Raw genomic sequence first — 5,648 nt, forward strand, 5'->3', positions numbered from 1 at the left:
GTGTGTGTTAGTGTGGGGTCACAGCATTAAGGTTATTATTATTAATTAAGTGAAGTGATATTGTGGAATGAAAGACCGTGACGACCCGGATCCCCGACCCCGGATCTGGGGGTGTTACAGAAATGGTATCAGAGCTAAGCGTTATAAACCTCAGAGATGATGTGACGTTAAGATAATAAGTTCACTAAGATAATAAGAACTCTTGCCAAGTTCATAGTCGGGCTACCTAACGTAGTACTGACAGTTAAAACCCTTATGGGAACCCTTATAAATATCGTGATAGAAGCGTAGTTCGTTATCGTATATGGTAGCGGGACTCCGAACCCTGAAGTTGAGGAACAACATCGCGATGATATTTTATTACTAATTGGAGATCGGATTGTGGATCCGATAGAGTGTCCTAATGCAGGACCGGATGATGTTGATATTGAGGATGTAGCGGTTGAGGATGTTGTCCTAGAAGGGATAGTTGTTGAGGAGGATCCCATGGAGGATCCTGACAGGATTGGATAAAGGACCACTGATGAATTGATGACCATGGTTTGGTCGACTACCAGAGGTAGGATTGGCCGGTCACTACCGGAGGTTCGTTCAAGTTGTAAAGATAGTAGCCCCTTTAACGCGGCTTACTCGTAAGACTGAGAAGTTCGAATGGACAGAGAAATGCGAGAACAGCTTTCAAGAACTGAAGCAGAGGTTGGTGATGGCCCTTATGCTGGCGTTGCCGGATGGAAAAAGGAGATTTTGTGATTTGTAAGTGACGATTCGCATAAGGAATTAGGGTGCTTCTTAGCACAACAAGATAATCGCGTCTGCGTCAAGACAATTAAGGGAATATAAAATTCGATATCCCCACCCATGAGCTTGGGCTCGTGGCAATAGTTTTTCCCTAAAGATTGGAGGCACTACTTGTATGGAGAGAAGTGCAAGATTTACACAAACCATAGGAGCTCTAGTACATTTTTACGTAGAAAGAGCTCAACATACGCCAGAGGAGGCGGTTAGAGCTAATTAAGAATAATGATTGGGAGATTCTTTATCATTCGAGGAAAGCCAATATGGTGGCTGATGCCCTTAGTAAAAAGGAGAGACTCAAGATGATAGTGTCTTTTGGAGAGTTTATAAGAGATTTTGAGAAAATGGAAATAGAAGTGAAGGTAACCGGAGCCAGTACCGAAAAGCTGTTTGAGATAGCAATACAGCCCGAATTATTGGAAAAGATCATATTATGCCAGAAAAAGTTATGAATGAAGGCAGAGAGCCAACAAATAGATAAGAGGTTAATACCGAGAAAGATGAGAAGGGAATAATGAGGTATTCCTACAGAATTTGGGTTCCAAATGTTCAAGAGCTTAAAGATGAGATCTTAGATGAAAGCTAGTTTGAGGAATAAGATTTAGAGCAAACCCTGAACGTGATAGTCAGGGAGGTCGCCATCAAGATAGAAGGAACCCATGACATAATGGAGTGGAAAATGAGGATTTTAAAATTAAAAGATGACCCCAATTATGGGGAGTAGGATGAAACATTTCATACTAAGGAAACAAAAAGTCGAGTAAGGAAAGGAGACCCGAGATGGTACCCCTATACGGCAATTCATGGACCTGTCTAAAAAGAACTTAGACTATTATCCCCAACCACCACCCTGAGGAGACAGTACGGTGAGAAATTCTTTCATGACCTTTAAATCGTTAAGCTCTCAGAGTTCCAAGGAACAGGTTGACCTAGTCGAGGCAAGAGCCTGGCTAAAGGAAATATAGGAATCATTTAAGATTCTAAATGATTGATGAATCACAAAAGACTGTTTTTATCACTCACCCTCCTAAGAGAGAGACCACCTGCTGGTGAAAGGCCAAGGAAGGCACGAAGCAAGAGATTATAATAAACTAATTAAAGTTCAGTCAATTGTTTTCAGGAAAGTACTTCCCAAAGTTATGAAGATAGTGTAAAAGCTTTAGAGCCAGAACAAAGGCAGAGGAGTATGATGAATTATGAATCTAAGTTGTAAAAGTTATCAAGATTCGTTCTGAGGACACGAATCCAGAATGATGGGATGTTTGAAATCAATGCTTAAGTTGTGTTGGTTCATGAAATAATGATAAGAGAAAGGAAAATAAAAAGAAACTGAAGTGGAAAGGAATATAAAGGCAATAGAGTTTGAGGAATGATAAGGGAGTTGGGTATGAGGAAACCCTAAAGACTCATAGCAATAGAAATAGAAAAGTATGTAATCGTCAGGATGATGATGATCCACCATGAGTTAAATTGATGGTTGAAGGTATAAGAGATACATATATATTATCCCCTATAAGTTGGGAGGATTCGAAGAAACCTTGAGATAGTTCGAAGGATAAATAATGAGACGCGGATAGACTGAGGAGACAAGAAAGTAAGAAATTAAGAAAATTGGATGAAGGAAGTGACCTTCAAGAATGTGAAGTGTAAGACCGGTGGCTTGATACCCAGGAAGGGAGACGCCAGGTATGAAAGATATCCCAACATTGAGATGACTGTTGAGATAAATAAAAGAGGTAAATGAGTAGTTAGAACTAAAGGTTCACGTTGAACACCACAAACATCTTCTAGAACATCCCTATTATCATTACTGAATCAGGCAAGAAAAGCGGATGACCGTTCTTATCTTTTGGAGGCCATATTGATTGACCTTATTTTTAATACAGATGTTATTGTGAAATTAGGCATATACTATCGAGGTGGGAATGATTGAATAAGATACCCTTATCAGGGATATATGACTTGATTTATCCATGGAAGGATGTATGTACCTTTTAAAGGTGGAATTAAGGATAGAACATCGGTAACTTAAAACGAATCCTAGGGGAATGCATAAAGGTTGGCATTTCACCCTTAATAGGGATAGTATGAGTTTTGACAGTATGAATTGGAAAGGATTAAGGTAATAATAACCTTTAAGGATCAGTGGAGAAATTTTTCAGAAGTAAATAGACAATGATTCTAGTATCAGTAAATGGTATTTTGATATGCCCTGTATATAGGGAATACAGGAGGAACGATTGAAGGATAACCTTAGAGGTTTTACAAGGAGAAAGGAAATATTCGAAATTCTCAAGAATAAAAATGTTGATAAAGGAAATATGACATAATTATAATGATGCCAAGTGGGGCACGTGTTAAACCACGAGAAAGTATGGATCGAACCAGTAAAGGTCGAAATTATTCAGGGCAATTTGGACTTAAGATAAAAGATGTTCTAATTATGATTGAGAGTCAGTCATGACAGTGATTAGCCTCTAAAGAATGAGGCAATAACTTATGGAAAAATGGTGATATTTTTTTTCCCATCTGATTTTAAGGAAAACATCTTCACTCAAGCAGTGATCGGAAATAAGGTAGAAGATTTATTTGGAGGTGGTTAAAATGACATTGATTGTAAGGAAATTTTACTATCAGGAAAGGCCAAAGAGGTGGCCGACACTTTAAAGGTAAGAGGATAATTATAGGCGCGTGTGCCAAAAGAATACAGTGATGATGGTTAAAAATTTGAAGGTTGAATTATGGTTTGGAAGATTGACATTCCTTCTGATGACTGTGCAATATCCAACCGTAATAGTAGTTGGTAAAAGTTTAATTCGTGTAATCGCCATGAACGGGCTATCTATCTTAGGAGGTCCTATCTTGGGATAAGCCAGGACCATGTTTCCAAAAGGACTAGACGAACCTTTGAGTTAAGTCTTCTATTTAAGGCATATGATTAAAAATGGTATTAACCTGCTATCGTTGCTTTGATTGAAACTCTTCTGCAATTTTATCTGCTTCATGTCATGAAAGTACGTCAGAGTTTGGAGTGTTCTTCATGAATTGTGATTGGTGGTTATGTTAACTCCTTAGGAGAATTTGATACGACATGTATAGACTCCGTATGGTTAGATATTAAGATTTTATGGAAAAATGAATGACGACAGTAGGTCAGTGGTGGACCATAGTAAGGCAGCAATGATTCTGCGAGTATTGAGCTGATTACAACCGTGAGAGTTGTATTGGAATGGGTGTTGAGATTGAGTACCACTAATCGGGTCGTGGTAGTGTATAAGTTATCATTGATAGACTAATTAAGTCAATTATCTACCTATGATATATTTATTCTTTCTTATCAAAAGAGAGTCGTATTACTATACGAGGAAGGTTGCGGTATAGAAATGGATTCTAGTAAAGATGAGGTCTAGAATGAGATCCCAGATTCGATTTTCGATATCGAGGGAGTTTCAAAGGTGATTGTGTATAAGCTCGAGGAAGAGCATGGGTCCATAGAATGATGGACGGAATAGAAATATTTAGGCATGGGAAATACGATGCTATAATACTTGATGCTGATATAAATACGTTTATATTTTGTTCTCCTATGACAAACCTCTATAGTTCAGAGGTAGGTTCCAAGCCAGATATTTTGTGGCAGTATATTTTTTTCATATATACAATTCTCTTCAGTTCGTTCTTTTCTCTTCTTTTCATTTCATGTAAGCTGAGAAGAACAACCCTTCCAGAAGGGGAGGTATTGCCGAATGACTATCTATCTGTGTGATAGAAGCCGAGTAGGATACCAGCTATTGTTTAATTGCTTGTCAAGTACTAAAGGCTGGCCACCTTCTGTACTAACTATGCGATATAACAAGTGTTCATGATCATAATGATCTCTCAACAAATTCCTTTACTTCTATTTGATTGATCAAATTTTGGAAAATAGAAACAACTGAAAAAGGAGTAATAAAGTGGTGGTAGTATGCGGAATGGGAACACATTCGTGATACTAAGGTTGACGTGGTTATTAAAAGGTTATAGAACGCTAACGAGCAAAAGTATAACCAGTATAATATTAGGAACGGAAGGTAGTAACGATTACGAACTGGAAAAGAATGGGTATTGAGAAGCAGAAGCTCTAATGCTAAAAGCAATAATGAGAGTCTGTGCAATAGACTTGAAAGAATTTGGAATGATCACTTAATTCGGATTGAGTTATCTTACGATAATAGATCATATGTCATTATCGAGATGTCGCCTTATGAGATCCTTGAGGGAAGACAATGTCGATCTCCCTTATGTTAGGATGAAGTTGTAGAGCGCAAGATGCTCGGACCCGCAGTAGTCCAAAGGACCAAGGATATGATAGATCTAATCAGAGGACGGCTGGTAGTAGCCCAAGATGGACATGATAAGTATGTTGATTTGACACGAAAGGATAAAGAGTATGAAATAGGGGACCTAGTAATGTTATAGGTATCCCTTGAAAAGGATTGATGAGGTTCGGAAAGAAAGGAAAGCTAAGTCTACAATTTGTTGGACCCTTGGATATATTAAGACGTTTGGGAAGTTAGCATATGAGCTAGCCCTAACCCCGAACATGTAGCAGGTCGTAACGTGTTTCACGTATCAATGTTAAGGAAGTGTAATTCAGATGCCAGATAAATAGAGGCATATGAGCGCATAGATATGCAACCCGACGTAACCTATATGGAGCAACCAGGAAGGGTTATAGAGTGAAAAGGAACAAGTGCTTAGGAGAAGGATTATCAAACTAGGCAGAGTTTGGTGGTAGAACCACAATGTGGGAAAATTGACTCGAGAGTTAGAAAGTGTAATGCTAAGAAAGTATCCCCATTTGTTTTCTATCT

Source organism: Apium graveolens, chromosome 5 (genome assembly GCF_009905375.1).
Source record: "Apium graveolens cultivar Ventura chromosome 5, ASM990537v1, whole genome shotgun sequence".
Classification (NCBI taxonomy): domain Eukaryota; kingdom Viridiplantae; phylum Streptophyta; class Magnoliopsida; order Apiales; family Apiaceae; genus Apium; species Apium graveolens.